The sequence below is a fragment of the Cebus imitator genome, unplaced genomic scaffold (assembly GCF_001604975.1).
Source record: "Cebus imitator isolate Cc_AM_T3 unplaced genomic scaffold, Cebus_imitator-1.0 Scaffold5, whole genome shotgun sequence".
Taxonomy (NCBI): domain Eukaryota; kingdom Metazoa; phylum Chordata; class Mammalia; order Primates; family Cebidae; genus Cebus; species Cebus imitator.
Genome location: NW_016107320.1, coordinates 13,584,098 through 13,593,087, shown reverse-complemented (window position 1 = coordinate 13,593,087; position 8,990 = coordinate 13,584,098). Strand labels below are relative to the sequence as shown.

At 48.8% G+C, this 8,990-nt stretch overlaps 1 protein-coding gene across 3 annotated transcripts in view; it reads right to left on the bottom strand.

Annotated features, from left to right (window-relative positions):
• The window catches only part of PLEKHA2 (pleckstrin homology domain containing A2), a 75,103-nt gene extending 66,347 nt beyond the window's left edge, over window positions 1-8,756 (bottom strand). Inside the window, exons 1-2 of one of the 3 annotated variants that reach the window (XM_017536910.2) lie at window positions 8,602-8,639; window positions 8,154-8,248 (exon numbers count right to left, since the gene is read on the bottom strand). The gene's annotated coding sequence lies outside the window, so the exon portion shown is untranslated. Of the gene's footprint in view, window positions 1-8,140; window positions 8,251-8,601 lie in introns of those variants that run through there. The other 2 variants (XM_017536916.2, XM_037741406.1) reach the window with 2 other exon arrangements.
• Window positions 8,757-8,990: the final 234 nt, after the last annotated feature.

Below are 8,990 nucleotides of genomic sequence, written 5' to 3'. Positions count from 1 at the left end.
AAAAAAAAAAAAAAAGAAAAGAAAAGTAATTTAATAATAAGAAAAACAAAGTGGGAAGTTTCATATGATCCAGAGTTCTAAATAGAATACAAGTTCTTAAGTATGTACTACAAACGAAAGCAAGTATTAATGATAAAAGTGAAACTTGGGGAAAGAGAGTTTGCAGAGAGTTACCCCTTCATCGGTGGCAGAAAGAGGGTTAAATGGCAATTAAACTGAGAGATTCCTGGCCAACACCTGCCAGTTGACTAGAAGCAACTCATGAGAAAGAAGAGTCAAGGCTGCCTGCCAGAGAATGAAATGGGGTGGGGGGGCACTGGGCGGTATCTCTGCCCCAAATAGCTCTCTACTGCCCATGTCCATGCCTTAGGTTCCACCAGTGGAGATTTGAGCCAAGAATAAAATTGCCCCAAGGAACCGAGGCAACGGATAACTTTGTCAGGCTCATAATATACAAGAGACAGCTGAGACCCAGACCCTGAGAAAATAGTACATCTCCCAGATGGGATGGAGAGGCACTAGAGGGGCTGAGAGGGAAAGATCACTGCTGAAAACGGATGTTGTCTACTTGAAAAATGTTCTAGGATTCTTATACACCCAGGACAGGAGTATGAGCCTTTCTGGAAAGCAATTTAGTTATTTATATGTAACAAGAAAAAAATGTTCATACCCTTTGACCTGGTAATTCTACTTCTAGGATTCCATCCAAGTCAATCAGCAAAGATGCAAAGAAAGATTAAAGTAAAAAGATGGCAACTGCAATAGAATTTATAGTAACAAACAGCTGGAACTGCCCAGAATATCATAATGGTTAGAAAATAATTAAATAAGGCCGGGCGCGGTGGCTCATGCCTGTCATCCCAGCACTCTGGGAGGGAGGCCAAGGCGGGCAGATCACCTGAGGTCGGGAGTTCAAGACCAGCCTGACCAACATGGTGAAACCCCATCTTTAAAAATAATAATAATTAAATAAACAACAGGACATGCTCGCAAGGAAATGTTACACAATGATTCAAAAAACTCTGTTTTCAGGTAATTTTTAATGAATGAGGAGAAAACGCACCATATCATAAGTTTTTTTAAAGAAATGAAATGATGCATAATATGCTCTCAATCATCCAAATATTATTCTTATATTCCTATATATGGGCTGTTTTAAAACTAGATATACGGTCACCAAAATAGTAAGTTATTATCTATGGGCTATGAGTGGAATTTCATTTACTTGTACATATTTTTCCAAATCTTCTACAGGGAGCATGTGTTACTTTATTTAGCAGGAGAGAAAGCTATTTAATTCCACACAGACTCCCACCCAAGTGTATAAGTTTTGAATCTGAGAAAAAGTTTCTCAATTCTCCAGAGTCCACAAACAAACAAGGCTTTGCCTAAATTATAGCTCTCTTGGAACTTTTTGGTGTTTTAAAGACCAAAACCTAATAAATAAATATTTCACATCTCACAATTATCTAAGAGCCAGACACCCACCACCCCAGAGGGCTTTAGCTCCCTCCAAGCTATTTGGGTTTCTTACTTTGGATGGCAACATCCTCTGAATGCCTCTCCTTTCTCCTGTGGGTTTGGCCCTTGCTCTCTGGTCTTAGGAAGAGACCAGGTCCTCGGACCGACAGAATACTCAGCCCCACGCAATGCTGCTATTCCTCTATTCCAACAACACACGGGCTACACCTCAACAAGTGCTCTGGGAAATGGAAATGGGGACCCCAACAAGAGCTCCCAGTGAAGTTTTCCTTCTTGAAACTCAGGAGATAGAACTGACATTTGAAAATAAGTGCCAGGTGAGGTGGTATGCACCTGTAGTCCCGGCTAAGGCAGGAGAGTCGCTTGAGCTTAGGACGAGAAGGTTGCAGTGAGCCGAGATCTCACACCATTGCACTCCAGCCTGGGTGACAGGAGTGAAACCCTGTCTCCAAAACACATTAATTAATTAATTAATTAAGAGGCTGGCTGGATGAGTGAAAAGATGAATAAATTGAATTTTTTTTTTTTTTAGAGAGGGTCTCACTCTGTTGCCCAGTCTGGAATACAGTGGCACCATGATAGTTTACTGCAGCCTCCACCTCCTAGGCTCATGCAATCCTCCCACCTCAGCCTCCCAAGTGGCTGGGACTACAGGTGTGCACCACCATATCCGGCTAATTTTTTAATTTTTTTGTATGTTGCCCAGGCTGGTCTCAAACTCCTAGGCTCAAGTGATCCTCTGGTCTCAGCCTTCCAATGTACTGAGATTACAGGCATGAGCCACTGTGCCCAGCCAGATAGATTTATTTTAAAGAAAAGCTATAAAGCTATTAAGTTATGAGAGCTATGGTTTGCCAAATAGCCATCTTGATTTTGAAGATGGCTAACATAATTTGGAGACAGAAGAAGGGACAGAGGGAAATATGGGAGACTCATCTGCCTGACTACTCCCGTACTTTTGAGATAAATAATAAGAGGAAGTGATAACAGAGATAAAGCCTTAAATGGTATTGACCCAAGTACAAAATAATCTACTACAACCTCAGTTCAAAAATAAAAAAAAAATACTCATTTTTTAAATTTAGAGATGTTTCTTTCACATTATTCTGTGTTGGCAGGACAAGAAATTTCTGGGATTTTGCTCCAGAAAATATTCAAAAGCTGCTTTTTGACAAGGAGTGGGGTGTGTAGTACATACATCTTCAGTCCCCTTACTCCTCCCACAGCAGAAGCTGGGGGCAGCAGTGTCAGTAGTGAACGAGAGGTCCTACCAAGCAGAAATGACTAAACTGGGTAACCGGAGAAAGTTTTTCAGGAAATAACATCAGAGATCCCAGATAGGACTCTATGAAATACAGCAGACAGGAACTGAGGTATAGAGATATGAAGCAGTCACTCACCTATTTGCCAGAATAGATATGGACTACATCAACGGAGTTCACATGTGTTTAGATTTGCAGTATACATCAGGGTATATTGTGAAGCCAGCAGCGCCTTCACAGGATACAAGCCCAATAAAAACAACAGCAAAATGCAAGCATGACTATTTGAGAACACATCCCTGAGAATGGGTCAAAGATTATAACTTATGAAGTGTGGAAGCCTCCACTTCCTACTGCTCTAATATGGCCGCATTTTGAAACTGTCATGATAGCAGATTCCAGATAGTCTAAGGCGGGAGAATAAAATGCGAGAGAAGGGATTGTACTGAGAACAAGTTCCCAGAGGAAGTGCAGGGTGAGGAATGCAAACATGTACAGGAATGAGGGCGGTTCAGACAGGGTGCTGGCTTGACCCTGAGATAGCCCAATCCCCACTGGACCCTAGAACTTGGAGTTGAGGGCAAGAGATACTCAAGAAGGAATTTTTTAAAAAATATGGGGCGGGGTCGGTGGGGGAAGCAGGAGTAACTGGAAATTGATACCACTGCAATAATGATGCCAAAAGCAACAAAATATTTCAGGCACTCATGACCTCTCTTCACAGCAGCCTCATCTATGTTCAAAGAAAATGTAGTTGTTGGAGCCTGCGGGAAACAAAAGCCTGCCCGGGGCTGAAGGCTCGTCAGATCATCACCAGAGAGGGCACGGCGCAGGCACGCAGCCAGGCTGGCTTCACAGCCTGTAAAAGCTGAGATCTCCAACTTTCAGAATTGTGAAAGTTCCCCCACAAGAAATTCAGTTTCACTGTAGGGCTCCCTAACAACAGCTGCGAGTCCAGAAACTCTAATCTTCATTTTATAACGGACCATGTCAACCAGAGGGTACTAATACACGGGCAGCAAGAGAATGAAAAGAAAACATCATTTCCCCGACCTACTGGCCTTTTGCAAAGTGCTGGGGGTGGGGCAGGGGAGTGGTGAGGGGGCGGTGTAAATGGCCTAGCTGTGTCCCTCTAAAGACAAGTGCTTCTGATTTAGGGAAGGAGGAGGGGCTGGGTGTGGTAAGGACAATGTGCAGGTGACAATAACTACTATTGAGTATTTAAAAAAAAATTTTTTTTAGAGACAGCGTCTTGCTCTAGTGCTCAGGCTGGAGTGCAGTGGTGCGATCATAGCTCACTATAACCTCAAACTCCTGAGTTCAAAAAATCCTCCCGAGTAGCTGAGACTACAGACACACACCAACTACAACTAGCTAATTTTTCACTTTTTTTTTTTTTGTAGAGATGGGGCCCTCACTAGATTCCCCAAGCTGGTCTTAAACTCTTAACCTCAAGTGAACCTCCCACCTCAGCCTCCCAAAGCCTGGGATTACAGGGATGAGCCACTACATCCAGCCAATATGAGTGTGTGTGTGTGTGTGTGTGTGTGTGTGTGTGTAATGGAGTCTGGCTCTGTCACCCAGGCTGGAATGCAGTGGCATGACCTAGGCTCACTGCAACCTCCGCCTCCTGGGTTCAAGCAATTCTTCTGCCTCAGCTTCCCTAGTAGCTTCACGCACTACCACGCCCAGCTATTTTCTTTTTTTTTTTTTAGTAGAGAAGGGATTTCACCATGGTGGCCAGACTGGTCTGGAACTCCTGACCTCAAGTGACCCACCCACCTCGGTGTCCCAAAGTGCTGGGATTACAGGTGTGAGCCACCACCCCCAGCCCAATGAGAGTATTTTTGAGGGATATTTTGCAAGAAGATGACCCTTCAAAAGGGTGTGTTGATTTCAGTTACCCATCCCATCTGTGCAGTGGAGTGAAGGGAAAGATGATGAGTCTCAAGCCAGACAAACCTGGATGCAAACCCAGACAAGTTGCTTAACTCTTCAGGGTCTGTTTCCTCATCTGCAAAATGGAGATAATTGCTTTACCTACTTCAAAGGCTGCTGTGAGGATTAAATGAAACAGTTTGTGAAAAGCGCTGGACACCAGACATTGGGTAAATATTGTTGTTGTTAAACTGCATGTGTGGGTGCCTAACAAGGAGCACATGGTCATCATGACCACTGCAAAGTTGCTTAACCTAGGGCAGGAGCTGCCCAGGCAGCTGCCGCATGGGCACCTCCATCCTCCAACGCCAATGAGCAAATGGCAATGAAAAAGCTGTGACTCTGACATCCCTCTCACAGGGAAAGGCATCAGTTCCCCTCACTCTTCCCTCTACTCCAAGAGCCACCCCATTTCACATCTCTAAAAATTCTCGGCTGGGTGCAGTGGCTCATGCCTGTAACCCCAGCACTTTGGGAGGCCGAGGTGGGTGGATCAACTGAGATCGAGAGTTCAAGGCCAGCCTGACCAACATGGAGAAACCCCATCTCTACTAAAAATACAAAATTAGCCAGGAGTGGTGGTGCATGCCTGTAATCCCAGCTGGTCAGAAGGCTGAGGCAGGAGAATCACTTGAACCCAGGACACGTAGATTACAGTGCGCTGAGAGCATGCCATTGCACTCCAGTACGGGCATCAAGAGTGAAACTGTCCAAAAAAAATTTATCCAGGGGGTTTAAAACAAAAAGTCCGGGCAATCCACTGACTCCTTGGCCAGGCTACCCTGAGAGTTAACAGAAACCTAGACATGCCATCAGTTTCCAAGGAAAGAACCCTAGAGCTGCCTCTTGATCCAGCCACAGGCAATCACACCATCAGAGGGCTGTTTTGCAAGGGCCCAGCCAAATTTGAGGCCCAACCTCACACTTTAACTGCAGTGCTTCTCAGGAGTATAAGGACAAGAGGATCCAGCTTCCCATCCTCTCCATCTCAGCTGACCAGGCACTGTGGGCAAAAGGCACACCACAGGGCCAAAGCCCCCAAGCCTTGCCCACACTGGGCAATATCAGGGGCCCCTGCCCCAGCAGGGCTGGGACCTCTACAGTGAGAAGGCTTTAATGCTGAACAAATCACTTCAATCAACTGGAGTCAGGGCAGGGAAGGGGCTTTCAGAAGGAACAGTAGAGTCTCACTGCACCAACCCCTGGCCTCCTCCACCGACAGGATGAGGCCGTTTCCCTCCCACCTCTCGGCTGCCCTATCTCCCCCCCTGCCCAATTCCCCATCTCAACAGCGGGCTTATATCAGGCAGGGCCAGGATTCTTCTCTTTCCATAGGCTGTCACACTATAATATTTGCTCTGCTTCCTTCCTTTCCGAAGCCTACCAGATTAGATTGCTGGAGTCCCATCCAGCTCACTGAGACAGATGGCAAATGGAAAGTAAGGCAACCCAAACTGTTCATGGTGGAAAGAGAGGGAGGGGGCAGAGCAACCCAACATCCCAGCACCCAGATCCTCTTTCCCAAGCCCTAGGTCTATCACAGCCAGAATAAGTCAAGCCACAGCAGTTTCCGTGAATCAGAAGAGATATTCTGATGCACTGTGGTCTGCAGCGAGCTCTCATCTGAGTCATCCAGCCTTTCAGCAGGGGCATCACCCACCTGTCCATCTGTCCCATGAAGAGGACAGGAGATCAATGCCAGTGGGTGCACACACTTCCTGCTGCTAGGGTCTTCCTAGTATCCTAGCACTTTAGCAAACACTTGGCAAGGTAGTGGGAGGGCTGCTCTGGAGCTCAGCTGATAGGGCTCATCAGCCTTCCCCTTCCCACTTCTGCAGAACCAAAACCTGCAGGTCTTCAAGATTTACTTTAACCATTCTAAAATACCGAGCTGAATATGGTTCAGCTCACTATCATGACATGATGGGATCTGCGGGCCCTACTTCCTTACACAGAGGAGAGAAGAAAGCACCAATAACAAGGAAAAATAAAGATATGCAAAAACTCTTCAGCAAAGGGCGGGCAGTTTCCCAACCAATACCAAGGTAATTACCCACCTGTGAAATGAGCAAGGCTCCCATTACCAGCCAGCTAAAACTCCACTAGGAGTGCCACAGTCAATTTGCAGAAAGTGTGCTGTAATGTACAAGCATGGCCAAAGGATACTTAGGTGTAAAGGCAACATCTGGACTAATAACTCCCATGTACCAGCTTGGTGATCCAAATTGCTACAGGTTTCAGGATCAACCACACTGCTCTTTTCTCTGCTATTTGGACAAGTGCAGGCAATTCATGTGTTTGCATTCATTCACTAATGCAACAAACATTTACTCAGCACCTGGTACATGTCATATGTTGGGCTGGCCATAATCCAGACTAGAAGCTAGGCCTCTGATAGTGCAAAAGTCATCTGCCTTCAAGTGGCACATAGTGAAGAAGGCTAACATCTGAGATGATGATGATGCTTTCTAAAAGCTTACTCTGGCTTCTCAAAACAAGTGCGCTTACAAGTCCTGTAAGCTCCCAAAAGACAAGGTCCAGCCCTCCAGAGGTAAAGGGAAAAGAAAAAATAAATAAATAAGGCAGGAGATGTGTTTTGTTCATCACTGCCTTGCATGTATAATACCTGTCAACTGAATGCAACTGATATAGAAAACAAAAACTTCCACTCTTTCAAGATCTTTTGCTTTAAGGTTTGGAAGTCTTCGCCACCAAAGAAAAACAATGACAAAAGAAGGGAAAATGGGACTTGGTCCGATACATGAAGAACACCATTTGTGCAGTCTGAGGACTTCAGCCCCAACTGCACCTACAGCTCAGCCTTCAGAGCCCCCAGAGCCAAAGCTGGCTTCCTGATGGGGTGCTCTCCCCTCCCTCCTCTCTGCCTTTTACCGTCCTCTGAAAACCCCACTTGGAGCCCTAAAGAAAGAGAGGGCGGGCAGGAAGAAGGAATGAGAAGGGGAAGATACATCCTGAACCTGTGTTCACCAAGAAGGAAGGAAGCCAAACCTTAAGGCGAGGGCCTGGGGGCAGGGCTGGCCTCGGGGAGGAGATGTGAGGGTGCTACGGCCTCCGCTGGCCCTGCGCCCCTCTCTGGGCGTAAGAGACCCTTTTCCTTTGAAAACGTCCTGGCTCCCCCCCACCACCACCACCCTTCTTTTTTCTTTTTTTAAAAAATTTTGGTGAAATAGTCTTTAGGAATGGAGCAGAAAAGGGAAGCTGGAAGGTGAGGAAGAAGTTGGTGAGAGAAAGAACGACAGCTCCCCTCGAGGGCTCCCCCAACCTGGCACTGAACCTGCATTTTAGGGCAGTCCTCTCCATTGCCTAGAGTTCCAGAAGCCCAAAGGCCAGGCTGCACCCAGAGGAAAGGTCGGGTGTCCTAGGGGAGCCTTCTAGGCCTGTCAAGTCAAAAGGTAGTGGGGGGAGAGAAAGAGGAGTCTCCACGGCCCCATCCGTACCCGAGGGACTTGCCTGGGGACGTTCTCTGCTTTCCTCCCCTCCCGCAGCCTGGGCAGTCGTTGCGGGGCCGGTGCCCCAGCTCCAGAGCCCGCAGAGAAGTTTCGCCGCTGCAAACGTGAGAAAATGCAGCTCAGCAGAACTCCCTCCTCTACCCTCCCCGCGGCCCCACCCCCGCAGCCCGACCCCTGGCGGTGGCGACCTTGGCCACTGGGGGCACTTGGAGGATGGGCTGCCCTAGGGGCTTTCCCGGAGGGCTGGAGGAGGCCTCCTGGGTCTGCGGCCACCTCCCCTCGCCTGTCAGCCACCAGGACCGGCGTACGCAGCCCTGCGCGCGCGCGCCCCCAGCGCGCCTAGGCCGCCTGGCCCCCGCCGGAGCGCCCCCTGCACCCCCAGCCCCGCCGGCCCCCGCGCGCCCCTCTGCACTGCTCCACTCCTGGGCCCGCGAGGGCGCCCAACTTACCCCGCCGTGCAGGAGCCGGGGTTCGGGCGAGGCGCGTTACATCGGGTGGGGTCGCCCCTCCGGCCGCTGGGTCCGCCGCGCTCGGAGGATTTCTGGGTCTCGCTGCCAAACTCTCCGCGCCTCTGGCTCCCCTCGCTCTTGTCTCCCACTGTACCCCCTCCTTCGCTCCCGTCCCTCTGCTCTTTTTTCCGGGTTAATTACGTTTCGCATTAAAGCAAAACCCAGCCCCGGATGTGAGTACAATGCTCCGCGGAGCCCGCCGGGGAGGGAGAGGGGTGCCGGGGCGCCGCGGGCTGGGAGGGGGCGCGGCTGGGCGCCGGGGCCGCGCCGGGGAGGCAGGGCGGGGCTCCCAGAGGCTGTGCCGGAGGCAGCCCGGGGTCCACGCCGCG